General features: G+C 32.9%; 1 pseudogene; it reads left to right on the forward strand.

The window, feature by feature from the left end:
- Positions 1 to 1,042: 1,042 nt before the first annotated feature.
- The window catches only part of LOC143227340 (dual 3',5'-cyclic-AMP and -GMP phosphodiesterase 11A-like), a 40,300-nt pseudogene continuing 19,487 nt past the window's right edge, over positions 1,043 to 21,855 (forward strand).

Genomic DNA, 21,855 nt, shown 5'->3' on the forward strand with positions numbered 1-21,855 from the left:
AAACATAAATTATATGACAACTCACAATAATATAAAGCTCATGTACTACTAGTCCTGGAGAGTCGCAAAGGAAAATGACAGCTGAATGTTTTTTATTATTATTATCTGGAGAGTAAAGACTTTCTGAATTTATTACCAATATCTCCAGATGCTTCCTGTATGCACTACAAGTTCTGAAAAACAATATAAAAGTTAGATAATATCACATAACTAATATTCTAGACTCACAATATATACAAATATCAGCAATATATCAGTAATAAAACCACCTACGAGATAAATTTATCAATGAACACCTACAAGATAGTTTAACACCTCAGTTAACAACATGTGATGATATTTCCAGCTGGTTAGCAATCAATGAACAACAAATGCGCCATTTTGAGCAGACTTTACATTGTTTTGGCTTAAAATATATGAAACGCAAAGTCCTAAACGTACAGAATACAAGCTTTATAACAGTTGATGATAAAATGTAATATCACAACAATACAGAAATACAAGCTTTGTAACAGTTGATAATAAAATGTGATATCACAACAATACAGAAATACAAGCTTTATAACAGTTGATGATAAAATGCAATATCACAACAATACAGAAATACAAACTTTATAACAGTTGATGATAAAATGTAATATCACAACAATACAGAAATACAAACTTTATAACAGTTGATGATGAAATGTAATATCACAACAATACAGAAATAGAAGCTTTATAACAGTTGATGATAAAATGTAACACAGTATCTATGACCTGACGTGTATACAAAATATATTATAAAATAATTTATTCATATCTTTTCAATAAAATTAGAACTTTTACTTTATTAAGATCTATTCAATTTTCAATAATAAAAAAGAAGCATATGAAAGCTAAATAAATGACATTTTACTGAAAATAATTAGTGTCCATGAAGCATTTAATTATCACCTTTTAAGAAAAGAATACAAACCGAAAATGATTTATTTTACCGAGAAGAAAGACAGATAATACATATTTAAAAAAATAAATGAAAAGGCTTAACAGTCATTTTTACATGACTTTTCAGAGTGTCAAGTTTAGCCGAACGTTTGACTTAGCATCACCAGCAGGAAGTCACACTCTCTCGAAGTAAGTTGTCTTGTTAAACTGATATAAAAATACGCAAGCAACACCAATCTTATAATCTTAATAACAACAACAAAATCGATTTAATAAGCAGGGAGTTAAATCTCTAAATAACTTAAACATTGCAGAAAATACGTTATACCAATATAACATGTGAAACAACATTTTAAATTATTTCAAATGACTTATCGTGCGAGATATAACAAAGATTTTAAAAATGTCATGTTTAACGTGCGTTTGGTGTTTTGTAGTTAATTCTCAGTTACACGTGCAAGTTAAATACAAGAAATAACCCGCAATTATCTACTGCTGTAATTTTAACTTCTTGAATTTAGATTGAAATATCTTAAGTTAATGACATATTGTTATCAGATTGTTCTCTCTTTTCAAAGACAGTTTATATTCATCAATTTATTGGTTAGTACAAAACGTACATTAAACCTTTTTTGTGGAATTCGTTATTATAAATTAACAATTGATTGTAAAGTGTCAGAATCAGTTTGTTACACTGGTAGTGTGGTAATTAAGAAAACACTGATGGCACTAAAATAAAAAAAAAATGAACAGTTATATTACAACTACGAGTTTTGATACTATATTAAAAATGTATCTTAAAAAGTAATTTGTCACAAAATCTAAAAGAAGCTACGTATGTTTAGACACTACGTGGTGTTAGAATTTTTTTCCCTTCACTTAGTCATGTAATATTCAAAGAACCGTCGGAAAGAGGTATAATTTTCAAAATTTGTTTTATTTAGACTTGTCACAGAAGTGTAAGAATTTTTTATTAGAACGAAGTAAATATATGTTATCAGATTTTGTTATAAAATGTAAACACAGTGAGATTATCATTTAATGTTCAGTTGTTGTTCAAGGTATTTTCGAACTATACTGTAATTTGTAGATAACACAAAAAGTATAAAAACATAAAACACGATACTAACTGGCTTCAACAATAATATTTAGTTTCATTCCAAGCCGTGGCTTTTGTTTTCACGAGCGTAATATTTTATTTATCACACTCTCTGGTATTGTAAGCCAATAAATTGCAAGTTCAACTTGAACTGTCCGAGTTTTCTTACAAGTTTAATCTGTTACTCCACAGATGTTGTTAAAACGCTCACTGTATAAAATGTATAGGATTCTGCGCATTTTATTTCTTGTCTTATTCAATATTTATAGTAACCGAGGTTGGCCTGAACTTAATACCTCATCAGGACTTCTACAGTTTGCTGAAAGGGTGGCGTGTACCGGTGAGGTACTTAATTTAACCGACCCCCCTGAGGTGAGGTTTCAACTTGTTTTGTTTCTTTTAGAATTTTGAAACCTAACGCTTTCTATCAGTTAAAAAATATTCAATTGTCGTTTTCAGAAATTATTGTGGATTAATAAAATACGGTTTTATGCTGGCTAGGAACTTGATCTAATATTACCTGAGTGTAAACTTTAAGTGGGACACATTTTATATTGTAATTATCGCAAGTTGTTGATTTAGCATTTCAAAATTTAGAATAGATGCACATCTGAATGTGACTAGAGACGAGAAACGATGTTAGCGTATGCTAAACAGACTTGATTTGGTTTGTTTTGAATTTCGCGCCAAGCTGCTCGACAACTATCTACACTATTTCTTAATTTAGCGGTTGTAGACTAGAGGAAAGCAGCTACTAACGATTTTAACCACCATATCGTGTAAAACAAGTTGAGGTGAGATAAACCTGCTTCATAGTGCCTCAATTAGCATTATGTTTAAGCGAGACATTTAAGTACAAGTCTCTCAGTATGACAAATAACATTTAAATATACAGGTATCTATAATTTTAGGCTTACGTGAAATTTTAGCTATCGGTTAATATTATAACTGATTCTTGTTATTGCATTTAACATTATTGATTATAAAAGGAGAATTTAAAAAAGTTGAAAAACCATTATATTAGCAAATACAGATAAAATCTTAATTCGATTCTTTTAAAGCAGTATATTTTAGGGAATACTAAACTCTTCTATATATTGGGAACCGTGATGTCTGTCCGAGCTTTCGTTTTTTTACCTTTTATAGAGGTCGCTTTCCGTGAGGCGTTTGAAAAGCTATGCACTCAGGCAAAGCTGAACATTCACTTTTGAAATTACGGTAGAACAGAAATGAATAATGTTTACGTCAAGTTTTACTTTGCAAGCAGGATATTCTGTATTTAGAATAGCAACAAGAATAGAAATGAAAAAGCAGATTCTAATTGTGAGTGTTTTACTTGTTTGAAAGGAATATCCTCAACAATTCCATTGAAATTCGTGACAGGATAAGCCACATTTTCGTAGACAGCTCTTAATTAAGGTTTCATAGGTTATGGCATTTCGGGCAGTAATTAGACTCCTTATAAATACCACGTAATCACAAGTACATCGCTTTAATGTTTGCTTCTGTACATTAGAAACCAACGTGGGAAAATGTTCTGCAGATACGTTGAAATTAAATATATATATACGACAGAGATAGCCACTGAGGTACATAACAATACACAAAAGTGTCATTAATAACACTTAAAAGTGCTGATGGTGTTCATATACATTTACGTTGTTGAAGGACGTAGATATATTGATGTAGACTTTGCTATACATCGTTATCAAAATAATGAATGATGAATTTGTATGCTTTTGTAATGTTTGTCAAAAAATATATTCTGCATTAATTATGTTGATTAAATGGCTTATTAGTTAGATAATTTGGTAACTTAGTGCGCGTGTCTGCTAATTAAAAACATTTGAAAAACACTTAAACTATGTAGAAGGTTTTTTCCCTTTCGTAAAGGCGTGTTTTACACCAGAAGTAGTATAGAGAAGTGTGTCCTTGTTTTCTTTTAAGTTTAATCATCGGTAAAAAAGAATGGGTTAACGGGTTGACAGACAACCCGATTCACACATCGACTACAATATGGAGTGAAACTGAAGACCGCTGTAATGCTTGTGGACAGATTATACTTTCTGTCTGTTTTCAAGACACGTTTTGAAACGTGAAACTGGAAACCAGTAGACCTGTCTGTCTACGAATCTAAAAGGTCACTTCTAGTAGAAGGTAGAGCTATCTTGAAATAAACTATTGAACATGGAAATTTACTGCCTCAAAACTTTCTTTAAAAACTCTTAAATCGGAATTTGACTAGTTTTAACAAAATTAAGAATTAGAACATCCATGTTGCACGTTGAAAAATATAACACATTAAACTTTCGCAGACCATATAAAGATAATCATATATATGATATTTAAATAACCATTCAAAGGTATAGAATAATGAAGAATTAGTCGGACATCTGGCTTAGGAAGACACAGTTTCGATGTCGCTGGTAAGCACAACACAGATATCCCATTGCGTAAATTTGTGCTTAATTATAGAGACAGACTTAGGTAGTTTTGAATGTTTCCATTACAGGCGTTAGGTATTCTGTTTATTTATACCTGTCAAGTACTTTTCTCGAGCTATATTTCAAACCTACTGAGCTCAATGAAGAAATTATATACACAAGACCTGACTTACATGCACACATTTCAAATGAAAATTAAAAGTGTGATTAAGTTGGATGTGGATCTATTTACTCGTTAATAAGACACGTAGTTTATTTAAATAACTAATAGAAACCGGATAAAAATACACAGTTCACGTGTTTTGTGAGGACTCGCACGAGAAAGCTAAAACTGAAAAACGTCACCAACAATTTTCATTATAGTTTAATATATATATATATTGGTGAAGACGTCGTTTATGATATTGACAGAAACCACATTCTGCATGCTTTTATCATTTTACTCAAAACTTAATCCAACGCTCATAGCACGTTTCTTGGCGGGTTATGTTCATCTGTAAATTCTGTCATGTCAGATGAAAAACAAACAGTTTAATTTTCAAACTGCTTGCAATGAAAGCTAAGAACGTGACGTTAATCCTGAAGCTTATGTCTACATAGAAGACGGCTAGCAGCAATAACAATGATCGCTTTCGTCTAGGGCATATACTCGTTGTGGATAAAATAATACATTGTGACGTCAATAAAAAAACAGTACGTCTAGTTTAATACCTGAGGAAAATGTTCATAAAACAACAGTCGCATCGGACAAAATTGTTTTTTTTCCCCATAAGGAATTTAAGTCATTTAAAAATAAAAACACTATGATTAACTTGACCTTTACTTATCGTATTTTTCGGTGTATAAGACGCATTTTTTATTCCAAAGGGGTCTCATAACACTTCGTGCGTCCTATACACCGAAGATCAACGATTTTATGCCTCCACTACTTTTGAAGTATTCTAAAGAATAATAAAAGATTATACTGATGTTAAACACATAAATAAGTGATCACTGTGAAAAATGTTTTTCCCCAAAAAATAGCCTTGAAAATAGGGGTGCGTCTTATACACCGAATAATACGGTACTTAAAACATGCACCCCGCTTGTACAGCAGCAAGTCTACGGATTTACAACGCTAAAATCAGGGACTTGTTCCCCTCGGTGGACTTAGCAGACAGCTCGGTGTGGCTTTGTTATAAGAAAACACGAACTTACAACATATAGGTTTTGAAATAAAAGACTACGTTACATAATTTAATAAACTCGGCAGCAGTAACGAAAATATAGTTTCAAAAGATTCAAAACTGGTCAATATATATTCTTCTATGAAGGTTTTATGTATTGAGTTTAGCTAAAACTAACCGTGAAACTTAAACATTATGATTTCGCGGTGTTATTGAAATTACTGTTAAATATTTTTAGTTTTTACTGACTACGGTATTTAAATATACCGTAAAAATAGCACTTAAATAGTGGACTTGTTAAATAGTTTACTTGTTAAATAGTGGACAAATTTACCCTAAACGCAATATTTGTTTATTTGCCCTAGAATATCATAGCATTCCATTCAAGTTTAGTAGAATAATATATAAATGTGAAATGTGCTCGCTCATGTATAGTCATTTTAATTACAAATTTCCTTCCTTAATTATTAATGTGCTGTTTACACAGATATATTGTAGATGTAAATTAATACATTTGAAAGTAGTGTAGGAAGGAGTTACAAAGAGAAGTGCTTGGTTAGACAACGCAGATTTAACAGAGTTTGAAAACATAAGAAACTGATAGAAGGAGATCTCGTGCTGTTAAAAGCATGTTCCCAGAAAAGTAATACATGTATAACAATATAATTTTTAGCCAACATATAAGTGAAATACATAATGTTGGTGGTGTTTCAGTTATTCCGGTTCCGACGCCTTTGTTTTTTACCCCTCACCCCCAGTATCCTGTTTTTAGGATACTATGTCAATTTTTATATTTCTGTTTCATTGGCCAGAAGTACCATCCTACGGCGTTACATTATAGAATGACTGGTATCATTAAATTTGAGACGATGTGGGCTAATAAGTCTTCCTTGTCCTTAACTTTGAGTTATAAGTTGATTTCACATGGTAAGGATGGTGAATTAAGGTCAGATTTAAAAGATCGCTGTGCTGATCCAATATCCTTACATACTCCTGTTGCTAGGAAGCATCGTTCTCAGTCTGTTTATTCCTAGATTTATTTATCTGTTCTAAGTGTGCGACTTTTTAAGTTCATTCTCTTGTCATTATAAAATCATAGACATTTTTTTATGTTTCAATATTCTCATAAAACTAAACTAGAACTCTCTGTGCTAGTCGCCATTAGTTTCAAACCACCTGGACTACAAAGAAAGCAGCTATTCAACAGCACCCGTCGATGACGTTTGCGCTATTCTAGCCTGAACCAATAAATGGATTTGACAGTCTTTCTTATCACGCACATGCAGCCCTATAGTAGAAATTGTAGAATTGCAGTGCGTCACGCTAGTCCTATAGTGGCTCAGTCGTAAATATAAGGGTTCCTAACTTTAAAAATATGGTTTTGACACACGTGGTTAGTACAGCACAGATAGATTACTGTTACTAACTTCTTACTTTAAAACAAACAGATAAAAACCATCACTGTAACTATAGGCTACGCTTATTCCCTCATCCTAGTTTATTATACTTCAATTGGAAATCTTCAAAATTTAAAACTAGAAAAACCAGGAGTCAAGCTTTAGTTTGGTAAACAGTACTACGATAGGACATCGCTCAGTCTATCGATGTACTATACTAAAATCAGGTGTTCGGTTCCCGCGGTGGACACTCTGTTTTTTTTTTTTTCTATTTTAAAACACAAAGAGACAAATTTTCTTGTCGTTTTTTCCCGCGGGAAAAGATGCACATGTGTGTGAATATCTATATATTATTGCATCTTTATAAGACGTTAGAATTTTATGGAAACATGAAAGTCATGTCAGAGTGCATTAAAATTTGTTCTCTGACTGAACAAAATATCTGCGCGAATTTCATGATTATAAAAAAGTTTAGTTGGGGCTGAGAAGCAGCTTGGGGGTTATATAAAAGCAATACGTTTTAAATTTACATAAAAGTTTCGTCTAGACATTGTCTTTTTATTGCAATTTTGATCGTAAACGGAATCGTTTCGGCACAATTATAGCTTCTATTGAGGTACCGGAAATTAATTGTTGTTGGATTTACATAACTTCCTACGAACCTTTCATCTCATTTATATTATTAAGATCCTACACAGCAACTGGTAGGCTAAAACGTTATAACGTTTCAGTCAATCCCACTATTCGTTGGTTAAAGGAGTAGCCCAAGAGTTGGTTGTTGGTAGTGATGACTAGCTGCCCTCCCTCTAGTTTTACACTGCTAAATTAGGAACGGGGCGTGCAGATTGCCCTCGAGTAGCTTTGCGCGAAATTCAAAAAAAAAAAAAGAAGAAGAAATCATTAAAATTACTCGTGTTCCTAATTAAATTCTCTCCAGTGATACAGCGGCATGTCTGTGGATTTTCAAAGCTATATACCGAGTTTCGATACCCCTGGGAGCCGAGCACAGATACCCGATTTTGTAGCTTTGTGTTTAACTTCAAACAAACAATTAAATTAAATATTAACAACATTACGTCTTAATTAACTATAAAAAACACTGAACAAAATGCAAATCGTGTTGAACGAGTAATTCTGGAGCATTAAAACGCCTGTGTTAAATAGAAAGAAAGTAATTGAAACAAGTTAGGTTTATTCAGTTTCTGTTAACCAAGACACAAATCTAACGATATTAGTTAAGTACTTAACCTACTGTGTTGTTGTTTGTTTATTGTGATAACAGTTTCTTGTAAGTGTTTTCAATATGGACTTGAACATTGAAATTATAGTTTGTTTGTTTTTTTTCAATTTACTAAACGTGTTACGTACCTACCAGTTGTTGAGTAATACATATAAAACGCGACTGCCAATAAAACGTGGTTTGTTTTTAGCGAGGCCTAGCTATTAAGTAGTTTAGCGATATTAAACCTAATGAAAAAAAAACGACATTAGAATTTAAAAGTGTTTCCTTTTATATTGATATCTTTTTTGATAATATTCAGGATTTGTACCCTGATGTGTTTTTTTTTCTTTGCTTACTACCCGTTTCAGACACAGCAGGTGCCTGGGCGTCATATTCGGTCCTTATTATGTATGCCGATTAGAAACAGAGACTACAAGATTATTGGTAAGCGAATCAATTCAGTGCTATCCAGTGTTTGTTTTAAGATTGTAGTTTATATCTTGTAATGTATGAGACTGTTAGTCATTTTCTGCTTAAAAACAACAGTTTATAACTCACCTACAAGTGTTAATCACCTAGTGTTAAAATAACACTTTGTAATTCACCTACGGGTGTTAATAACCTAGTGTGAAAACAATAGTTTTTAACTCACCTAACCTACAGAAATCAGAATTTCCTGTTTAAAAATCATGGTTTATAACAAACCTACAAGTGTTAATCACCTAGTGTTAAAATAACACTTTGTAATTCACCTACAAGTGTTAATAATCCACTGTTATGAAACAATAGTAAGTAGCTGTTTCTATAGTTTAAAGGATTCTAAGTGTTAATAGTACAAAACATCAAAGGTCCACGGTAGGGTAAATAGACGTCCTATTGAAGGTCTCAATGTACCATTAAGTTCTTCCGTTATCCCAAATTACTTGAAGAGTCAATGCCTTCAAATAAAAACAAAATTAGGACATTCCCCCAAAATAAGTTCCGCTAGCCTAGACACATTCGGTACCAGTTTTTTTTATGTCGTTGAGGACCTGGGAGGGTCAGATACATTTTCGACCTTTTTCAAATGCTACTGATAGTATTATAACACAAAACACTGGTTTAACTTTTTTGCGTTTTCGGAGCCGTGTCCTTGAATATAATGGCAAAATTTTCACTTTAACTGATCAAAAACGGCTCGTACCGTAGTATTTCGCTTCGTTTGGTTGTGTAAGGCCACAAACAGTTACGAAATCAAATCACACTTGTTCACAAGAGATATTCACCAGCGCGTATTTACACATAAAATATCACGATCATTTCTAGCAATTGGTAAAACTATTTTTAAGGTTTAGTGCAGGTGGTCTTATTTCTAATGTAGAAATTTAAGGAGAAAGGTACTTAGCCCTATTAACAGCATGTAGGACATAGTGATCTATTTGTGTTAATAAATCATTTTTATATAAATTTGTATTAAAGTAGCGAAACGAGCAATTTATGAATCTGCCTTTTAGTGGGAATAAGTTTGTATAATTATGTAAAATGGTAGCTCGCGAGGTGGAATTTGACTATAATTTCAAACATGGCGCTGCCAGAATCCCGAAGGGGCCAGGAACATAAAAGTAAATGCCATATTTCGATTCAGTGACTCTGAAAACTTAGTCTTAGACGCTCATCACGCTTGGTTGATCTGTGAGGTACGTTTTAGTCCTCCTTGGTACCCCGAGGGTATGAGTCTCTTCTATATAATTTAGGGCAGAAACAACAGTGGTGACCATTTACCAACTCTTGATCGATGACATTTATTATATCAATTATAAAATCATTGAACACTAACAACCGCATGGTATATTATCAGTTTTCTTTTCCTTTCAAATTCTGGTATCGATTTCATTAGTGTGTTCGAAGAAAATAGTTCCCTGCTGGTACAGCGGTAAGTCTATGAATTTACAGCCATAAAATCAAGGGTTAGATTCCCCTCGGTGGACTTAGCAGATAGCCCAATGTAGCTATCACACACACTCACACACACAAACATACATTCGAAGAAAATAGTTCCCTGCTGGTACAGCGGTAAGTCTATGAATTTACAGCCATAAAATCAAGGGTTAGATTCCCCTCGGTTGACTTAGCAGACAGCCCAATGTAGCTATCACACACACTCACACACACAAACACACATTCGAAGAAAATAGTTCCCTGCTGGTACAGCGGTAAGTCTATGAATTTAGAGCCATAAAATCAAGGGTTAGATTCCCTTCGGTGGATTCAGCAGACAGCCCAATGTAGCTATCACACACACTCACACACACAAACACACATTCGAAGAAAATAGTTCCCTGCTGGTACAGCGGTAAGTCTATGAATTTACAGCCATAAAATCAAGGGTTAGATTCCCGTCGGTGGACTCAGCAGACAGCCCAATGTAGCTATCACACACTCACACACACAAACACACATTCGAAGAAAATAGTTCCCTGCTGGTACAGCGGTAAGTCTATGAATTTACAGCCATAAAATCAAGGGTTAGATTCCCCTCGGTGGACTCAGCAGACAGCCCAATGTAGCTATCACACACACTCACACACACAAACACACATTCGAAGAAAATAGTTCCCTGCTGGTACAGCGGTAAGTCTATGAATTTACAGCCATAAAATCAAGGGTTAGATTCCCCTCGGTGGACTCAGCAGACAGCCCAATGTAGCTATCACACACACTCACACACACAAACATACATTCGAAGAAAATAGTTACTCATTTAAACCAAACTTTATTCTCACTGATTTAAAAAGTAAATGTTCGTGTGTTAATCTGTCGCCACCTGGATGTCATAAGAATAAGTTAGGATTAATTACGAGTAGCAACAACAATTTTTATTTTATTTTACGAATTAGCTGAACTATTTACCATTGTCCTCAACTTTAACGGTCTTAACTACTGGTTTAAACATAATCGGCGATGTATTAAACGAAGAAAATACTTGATTTTTCCACAAATTTCAGGTTGTTTAAGTTTTCATTTCAGTAACTCAGAATTCCTTGATTAATTTCTGATGGAAAGGATCTTTCTGGCTTATCCAAACGTAATCTTAAAGCTTTGATTTTCACCACGTAGGCGTCGCTATTATCATCAACCGTATAGATGGCCTTTCTTTTGATGAAAACGACGAGCAATTGTTCGAGGTAAGACCTAATAAATCCGTAACTGAAAATGCTCAGTGGATGCTTCAAACCATTCACTGGAAAATCAGTACACTTGAAATGTCGTTTATTAAGCAGAACTCATGAGACATTTGTGTCTGTTTCAGTTAAACCAAAGAAGATCTTCAAATCGTTAGAGATTTTGACAAGTTCCTAATAAAACTTATCTATTCTATTTAACGTGCAAATGAATATCTAATTGAAGTAACGACTTGCTAAGGAAAACTATGAATGGCAAATGTCAGTATGTATGTCTTAGGAGAAACTTAATATATATATATATATATATATCGTATAATATTATTTTAACGACCAGCTCAAATTTGAGCATTTCGGATTTTGTTAGTAAGTAAACAAAGTACATTGTATTCCTGAAGGAACAAAATTACATACTAGTGAATTCAAATATTTAATGGTTTCTTGACCATTAGTATTTAACCTGTATAGATTATTTGTAGTAACTATGCTAATGTACTTTTGTTAACGGTTCAAATGTGGCTGGAAGAAGCTAAAAAAAGGGAAATTTTTAAATTAAATTGCTTTTAGCTCAACGTGTACAATTAATTAATAATTAAAAACTTAGGTATTTTTATATTTCCTAAAAACACTTTACAGTCTATGCAGTTTCTATGGTTAGACTTTAATTTTATGTATTTTGCGTTGAATAAACAATACTAATTATTTAGACAGTATTACATCTAAATGATGTATTGCTTCTATTGTTCATCCTTGCATTCTGTTGAATACGTTTCTGTTTCCATAGGCATTCACTCTATTCTGTGGATTGGGTATCAACAATACCTTGATGTACAGCGAATTGGAGAAAGCCATGGCTCGTCAGAAAGTTGCTATCGAGGTTCGAAGTTCACTACTAAATGTATTGAGCGATATTTAAGACAATATACGATATTCTAAGTAGTTTACAATTAATTTAGAGAAATCAGCTACTTCGTTACAGAGTTAATACACATTGTTATGTGAAAATAGTTGTTTACAATATTAGTTGTGATATTATTAGTTATTAGCACAACCTAGTACTCTAACATTATAGTGTCAAATGAGGTTTACTTTATTAGTGTTCAGATAATTGCATTTTCCTCTTCAAATTTAAATATCGAGGTAATTATTTTTAATGTTAAGCTCTAAGCGAAATGTAATGATTAGAGGAGCTGTTCCATTCAAATGTCTCGTACGATGAGGTGAAAATCAGGGTACACAGCAGAAAGAATAACATTATTTAGGTCATGCGCAGCTAATGTTGTCAAAAGATTGGTTAAATAGTTCCGAATGACAGGAGGTGTAGCGCAATGCTACACCTCTTGAATGATCTCACCACATAACATCTCTTAATCTCCTCGGTTTCCTGGCTTGTTCATCTCTCAAAACAAACAACAGAAACACGAACAAAAGACAAGAAGCAACCCATGATATAAACAAAGGAAGAGAAAAAGACGAAGAATGAATTCGTGACCACTCTGGTGTTAAAAACTTAAAGATCTAACACGTTAGAATGTATTAAAAGCATAGCTGACCATTCAAGGTCAGAGTTCTACAAACATTATTGGCAACATGTGAAAGTGGTGTACGTCAGTGAAACTCTTGCTGAAGGGTTCGCTCATTGTCCGAGATATTCCTGATGTGAAAATCGAATTAGTTTACCACAGATCGTTTGAACATTATCTTTGCATTGCATTCCCATCTGGAATGTTTAGGTGTTAAAACTTAGCAACCATCAGTACCGATGCGCATATTGAAGTTCATGGCATGTATTACAAATGACGAAAAACTAGTGTGATACATAATTTGAGAATATGATGTCTGATCCTCTCTCTTTATAGCCATGCATATTCATAAGTGTATGATCTTGACCAATAAAAGTCCACAAGCCAGAACACGACAACCTTGGCATATTACGTATGCCACAGCTTGCTGCAGTTTGCCCAATAACTTTAACATGGGGCCATTTTCTTCCATTAAGGAACAAACTTTTGGGTGATTGACTAAACATAAACACCTAAATGGCTGTACACTCGTGTCACACAAGAACTCACACATTTTCAATGTTTCTAGGATGGCTAATTTATTCTTTACGGCTCTGTGTCCAGTAAAGACATTGATCTAAAATATTTTTGAAGACTAGGTTCTCATCTGCACAAAACTTTTAACGATAACTGGTTCTCAGCTGCACAAAGAATTGTGATAAGAACTGAGCTCTCAGTGCGCGTAAACTTTTGTTGAGGACTTGACTCTCATCTGCACTAAAACTGTTAACGAAGACTGGGCTCTCAGCTGCAGAACGAAAACATTCTATAAAGATCACGTTACTTCCATCATGTTTGGCCACCTTTTACTTAACCTTTGCTCTCTACTGGAAAGGTATTTTGTAAAATTCAAGCCTGCTATCATAACCAAGCAATCATTCCTCAAAATGACGTTCTTGAATGAGAGACTCAGAACAATTCCTGAATAACTGTTACCTGCTCCAATATCGAATACCAGTGTTAAGGTGGACACATAAGCCTAATATAATGATGGCAATATTGAACATTTTTTACAGTATGCGTTCTAGTTCCATTTTTTAGCACCAGTGGAATCGCATGGTGATGTTATATGCTTGTGAAAAACCTAATTTGTTCTCATGTTCAGCAGTTTCTCTTACACGCTGTTCTAAATAAGAAACATTGAGTGAAACTTTGATAATAGAAAAATAACAAATACAAACATAGAAGCTGAATGATTAATGCAAAGTAAAATACAATTATTAGAAGGGAAAATTCTATATTGATTTATCTGTCTTGGTTACATAATACATATAAACGTAAGTAAAGTCTCGAGAGTGAAAGTTTAGAAACTTATGAAATAAAAAAAATGCTTTTTCGTTAGCACTCTGTAAGTTGAAGTTTGTCCCAAGTTTTCTGATTTTTTTTTCTACAGTATCACTAGAATATTATCACCGGAGTTTTAAAGATTACTATTACAGGACATTAATGTAAAAAAACTAGAAGGAAGAGCCGTGTAAATTGGTAAGACGTAAGCGTCACAAAGTGAAATGTTATTACTTACCTGTATAGTGTCATAAAGGTCAGTAAGATTACGTACGTTTATGTTGTCACTCCGTACGTGTCACAAAGTTTAGTAGGGTTACTTACGTGTATATTGTTTTGTTTTCTTGAAGTGTACAAGATAAAAACCTAATTCCGTGGTTTCATTTCTCTAATCTTACATGTTCACACACATATTAAACCTAATTCCGTGGTTTCATTTCTCTAATCTTACATGTTCACACACATATTAAACCTAATTCCGTGGTTTCATTTCTCTAATCTTACATGTTCACACACATATTAAACCTAATTCCGTGGTTTCATTTCTCTAATCTTACATGTTCACACACATATTAAACCTAATTCCGTGGTTTCATTTCTCTAATCTTACATGTTCACACACATATTAAACCTAATTCCGTGGTTTCATTTCTCTAATCTTACATGTTCACACACATATTGCACTTATTATCTCTGCTAGAATATGTCAGCCTTTCCTTTGGTCTTTCTCTGCTTGCAACCGACCCACCAACCAACATTCCTACCGATGATCCAACATACTGACCAACCCAGCCATCAACTTACCTATGCTTATGTCCTACTGATCTACTGACTGAAAAACTTACCTACTTACTTCTGTGTCGTCCGATCTACCTACACGTAGAAGTGTGTTTTACTAATTTCTATGTTCTTTTTGTATGTGTTTTTTTTCCTTTTTGTGGATCAGGTCATTTCTTATCACGGAACAGCACCGAAGAAAGAAGTGAAAACTTTCTGGTAAGAAACTGAAGAGTTATTTTGTGTTAGTTTCTGGAGTTGAAATAACCAGATTTCATACGACCAATTAAAGACATCGTACAGATTTCGTACGACCAATTAAAGACATCGTACAGATTTCGTATGACCAATTAAAGACATCGTACATCATTAACGAGTTTCATTATAGAATGTGGTAGTAATCATAGGTGCGCTGAAGATTCTGAGTTAGTATCTGAGAAGATTAGGAGAGTGAATAGCAAACACGAAAACTGAATTTTGGATGTTAAAGAAGAAATAACAAACACACAACACATTATTAATGTCAGGTCAAACTATATTTTAAATTTACTAAAATATAAAGAGATGAAACATAACATTTATGTTGGGTTAAAACTGTTTTTTTTTTATTCAAATATAGTGAGCATGCAATGTAACATTTACATCAAGTTAAACTGTATTGTAATATTACGTAGATATAAAGAACATGCAACATGACATTCATATCAAGTTAAACTGTATTGTAATATTACGTAGATATAAAGAACATGTAACATGACATTCATATCAAGTTAAACTGTATTGTAATATTACGTAGATATAAAAAACATGCAACATGACATTCATATCAAGTTAAACTGTATTGTAATATTACGTAGATATAAAGAACATGCAACATGACATTCATATCAAGTTAAACTGTATTGTAATATTACGTAGATATAAAGAACATGCAACATGACATTCATATCAAGTTAAACTGTATTGTAATATTACGTAGATATAAAGAACATGCAACATGACATTCATATCAAGTTAAAATGTATTGTAATATTACGTAGATATAAAGAACATGCAACATGACATTCATATTAAGTTAAACTGTATTGTAATTATACGTAGATATAAAGAACATGCAACATGACATTCATATCAAGTTAAACTGTATTGTAATATTACGTAGATATAAAGAACATGCAACATGACATTCATATCAAGTTAAACTGTATTGTAATATTACGTAGATATAAAGAACATGCAACATGACATTCATATCAAGTTAAACTGTATTGTAATATTACGTAGATATAAAGAACATGCAACATGACATTCATATCAAGTTAAACTGTATTGTAATATTACGTAGATATAAAGAACATGCAACATGACATTCATATCAAGTTAAACTGTATTGTAATATTACGTAGATATAAAGAACATGCAACATGACATTCATATCAAGTTAAACTGTATTGTAATATTACGTAGATATAAAGAACATGCAACATGACATTCATATCAAGTTAAACTGTATTGTAATATTACGTAGGTATAAAGAACATGCAACATGACATTCATATCAAGTTAAACTGTATTGTAATATTACGTAGATATAAAGAACATGCAACATGACATTCATATCAAGTTAAACTGTATTGTAATATTACGTAGATATAAAGAACATGCAACATGACATTCACATCAAGTTAAACTGTATTGTAATATTACGTAGATATAAAGAACATGCAACATGACATTCACATCAAGTTAAACTGTATTGTAATATTACGTAGATATAAAGAACATGCAACATGACATTCACATCAAGTTAAACTGTATTGTAATATTACGTAGATATAAAGAACATGCAACATGACATTCACATCAAGTTAAACTGTATTGTAATATTACGTAGATATAAAGAACATGCAACATGACATTCATATCAAGTTAAACTGTATTGTAATATTACGTAGATATAAAGAACATGCAACATGACATTCATATCAAGTTAAACTGTATTGTAAACTTATTTTTTTGCGCACACTGCAAACTTTTAAAAATGTTTCACATTTCCTAATCTTATGTGCAGTAGTATACTCGAGGATGGACTTTCAAAAACATTAATAATCCAAGATATTTTTTATATACTCCCCTGTTTGCCACTTTGTACGTGTCATCTTCGTGTACGAAGAGTAATACAACTGCAGACATATTGATTAATAAATAGACTCTGAACACATCCACCAAAAAAAAAGACATGTTTGATAAAAGGGAAAATTTATGAAAATTCGATATTCAATTTGAACTTAAGAACTTGGCGATTTACCAACTCAATTTATTAGTTAACAGCTAAGTTAGTTATTGTCTCATTTAGGGTTTACTTTTTATTTATTTTTATTGAATCTCAACCTTCTTACGAATACTGTTTGGAAGAAATTAATTCATTGTAATTCTTTTTTTTTTTTCACACTTCAATACTAACATATTACCATACAAAACCTTACCATTCGCTTCAGGCCTTCTTCACAGGATAACGCGGATTACATTGTGCAATGTATTATTGCATTGGTTGTTATTATATCCTATCTGTATTTAAACCAAAGGAAGTAATTAACACGTTTATGTCATAGTCTGAGGAGTGTAATTACAATTGTCACATTTTTGATCAACTGTCATAATTACAATTTCCACATCTTATAACAAAATACTCTTAATCAAGATAAATAGATACAACTTGTGTTTTTTTAAACATCAGTATAGATTAAGAGCTCCGATGTTCGATATACTGCTTTTTCAAACATTATTCAATGTGTTCAACCGACTGATTTCTAACGAAAGTCGAAGTAAATTTTGTTTTAAACGCACTCTCATTATAATAAGAGAAACCAGACATCAGATCTTATCTCCAGCCCACTTTATACGGTAATTTGTTCCGAACGTTTCGATCACACATCTTGCTCCAACTTTACAAGAAGAAATATCCAGAGCGATGGAGATTATTTATGCAAATTGTGAGCTTTAGAGATTAAAATCTTTGAAACAGAATGTAAAGCATGACGTGTCGCGTTAATATTTTGCTGGTCGCCTGATACGCCATCTGTATCTTTCAAATTATTTTGTTCTAGCTCCGAGAAATGACGAAGCATTGAAAGTCAATAAGTTGAAGATTTTTTTTTTTCATGCATTCGTCTTACTTTGTTTATATTTCTCTAAGCAGACAAATTAAAATAAATGTAAAACATATATACTGTCAAACGTGAATTATATCTTAAATATTAGGTCTGTAAGTATGAATGGTATTTGAACAAAATATAAAAATAGTTATTTAAATTAAACTACAACCATAGTTCTCAGTTTTGGGATCGAACCTAAAACGTAGCTAGTCATATCTTGAATTGTATTAGTCGCATCAATTACATGAAGTGTCAGGTGTCGTGGATTCAGATCCCTGTAGCACCAAACGTGTTCGCCCATTCTGCCGTTGAGACGTTACAATATGACGGTCAATTCCACTATTTATTGGTAAAAGAGTAGCCCAAGAGTTGGCGGTAGGTGGTGATGACTAGCCGCCTTCCTTTCAGTCTTACACTGCTAAATTGTGGACGGCTAGCGCAGATTACCCTCGTATAGCTTTGCGCGAAATTGAATAACAAATAAACGAACAATTACATGAATAAAATTATAAGTATACTAAACCATAAAAGCCTAAAATGTGGTGGTTCGATGTCTTGTAGTGAACCAATAACTTATTATGTAGCCTTGCACTATAACAACAACAATTAAACCGTAGCGCTTATTGGACGGTTCCTAGTCAAAGTTTGTTTGGTTTGTTATGAATTTTGCGCAAAGCTACAAGAGGGCTATCGGCGCTAGCCGTTCGTAATTTATCAGTGATAGAATAGAGAAAAGGTAGCTAATCAACACCACTATCTCATGAGTACTCCTTTACCAACAATAAAGATAAGGCGAGATTGGCCTTCACGTTGTAACGATCCCATTGCTAAAGGGGCGAGCATATTCAGTGCCAAAGATTCGAACACTCGACTCTTCTATTGCAAGCCGAGCGTCTCAACCACCAGGCTATGTCAAACCCTGTTAGTCAAACTAAACCACAAGAAACAGTTCTCTAATCGCTAATGTTCCATCAAAGATTGCTCATATATTTTATAATTACAAAGTGTATTTTAGTAATTCTCTAAACTATTTATTCACAGCACAGTCATAACTTTACACAATACATAAAAAAACCTGGTTCTATTTTTTTCAGTAATTCAAACGTAAGTCACCTTCAAACATTTTAAGGAGTTTATCCAAAACAATTGTAATTAAAAATATTCATAATAATATACATTTTATTTTCATACAAGTAGTGAGCATAACATTTAGTTATTTTGAGAAATAAAGAATATTTGTTATTGACATTTGAGTGAGCTTGAATTTGTTTGTCGTGTTACTCTGGTGTCACTCCATCTAACCTCTATTCCCACAATGGTTGCTAAACGGTAAGTGTGAGGGCTTAAATAGGCGCTTTGAGAAGAGAACGGATAGTTAGCTCATTGTATAGCTCAGTGCTTGGCGACGAACAAATAAAAAATCTATACTCTCGAGCAGGTATTAGGAAGCAATCTTAATCGTTTCTTCTTTAAACTTAAAGCGAAATCGTTTCTCATTTATATTGGAAACTTTGGAAGAGAAGTAATACAATAACAATAATGAACTAAAGTAGAAATGAATAAACAAGTAAAAACATTAACTGTAGAAGCAGCTGAACTGGCTACGCACTAAAACACGTTCTGGGACGGGACTCTTTAACTGGATGGAGGAGAGCATGTGCTAAAAAAGGCTAAGGTGTAATTATAACTTTAGTAAGCAATTTATTTGAACGTTCACAGTAAATAGTTTGTAACACATACATATTTACTGTTCAATAGTTTCAAATCTGCTTTTGAGATGAATGCTGTATTACTACTAACATAAAATAAATTACGTTGTTGAAAAGCAAACTATTTTTATTTTATTTTAGATTTCTAATAGAACTACAACGTATGACAAGCTACACTAGGTTAGGTGCCGCGTAAAGAATGTACATGCTGTTTCAATAATTATTATCACGAGCCATTAACAAACTGGCTAACAACAACATATTTAGTTGGTCATTATTTCAAACTTCTTGCGTAAAATTAAATATTGAACATATTAAAATACATTTGCTTTCTAGAACAACCTAGTTTTACTGCGGATACAATCATACAGTATTGTGTTTCTACACGGTGAGAACACATTCTGACGAATTTAACAGTTTTACCTTTCGTTTCGTTCCACAGATCACAAGTCAGTGCCAGGCTAGAGGGATTAATAGATTTATGAATAACATAACACACAATAATTATCAAATGTGTTTGAATGTTATTCATTAGTTGTGGCTATCGTGGTGTCAGCTATGTGGGAAGTGAAACCTTTATAACATTTGGTAAAAAGAGAGGAATTTTAATGGTTTGCGTCTTTGAATTACTAGAATTTTTGTGTTATTTAAAAAAAAATCTATTTTTGAACTGTTTCGTACTATTTTATTCCCATACGTCGGAAACTGAAACCGAAAGGAATATTATTCTTATCTTTTTTTCATTTAATTTAACGTTCAGATTAATAGATGGAGTATTTCTTACGAAAACAGCCATGAGGTGTCACTCTACGACCATAAATCATTGTTGTTTTTTCTTCATTTTGCTATTCAGGACGCCAGGATACCAACTGCTGTGGAATGGCACTTGGAAAGTTTGCAGTTTGACGATTTTTCTTTAAGTTCCGACGAAATGATTTTTGCTTCCATCAGGATGTTCAAAGATTTAGGACTAATATCCAGATTTCGAATCGATTATCAGGTATTGTTAAACCTAGAATAGAAATTGCTACTTCTAAGAATGGACGCCATATTACACGAGTAATGATTAATTATGCTGTTAATACAGAAAATGAATGGATAAAATACAAAGTGCAATATAACGCACTAACTTTTTCTATCTAGATATAATTTTGCACACGCATAAAAATATTGAACTTTCTCTTCGCATGATCCTGTCTGAAACATTAATCTTATCTGTACTATATTATTTATTTGTTTTGAATTTTTGCACAAAGCAAGACGAGGGGTATCTGCGTTGTCTCTAATGTAGAAGTGTAAGGCTCAAGGGAAGGCACCTAGTCATCACCACCCACCATTACTTTTTCACTATCCAGTAGTGGGATTGATCATTTCATTATAAGACCCCCAAGGCTGAAAGGGCGAGCATATTTGGTGTGACGGGGATTCGAACCCAGGACCCTCAGATTACGAGTCGAGCTGACTAACCACCTTGCCATGCTGGGCCACGAGATATTATATATATGTGTGTGTGTGTGCAATTATTTAGAAGTGAATAAGCCTAAATAAGGTTGTTATAGTTTTAATATTTTAAATCTCACGTCAGTATATAGATTTACTGAAGATTATTTTGAGCCTAAATAAGGTTGTTATAGTTTTAATATTTTAAATCTCACGTCAGTATATAGATTTACTGAAGATTATTTTGAGCCTAAATAAGGTATTAATATTTAAAACTTGTTTTGCGATAACATGAGAGGCTACTTCTTGATTTATGATAATTCAGATCTACTTGAAAGGTTTGCCACTCTTTCAGGGCACGAGCGATTTCTAGACATATTTACTTTATCATATGTGAAAGTTCGTTATTTGTTACTGCAGTAAGCGTTACCATATAATTCTAACCATTTACTAGATCGTCCTATAAAACTTCAAAGGCCGAGCGTGACTCACGTCGATATTTTAAAGAAGTT

Source organism: Tachypleus tridentatus, chromosome 9, assembly GCF_004210375.1.
Source record: "Tachypleus tridentatus isolate NWPU-2018 chromosome 9, ASM421037v1, whole genome shotgun sequence".
NCBI classification, from domain to species: Eukaryota; Metazoa; Arthropoda; class Merostomata; order Xiphosura; family Limulidae; genus Tachypleus; species Tachypleus tridentatus.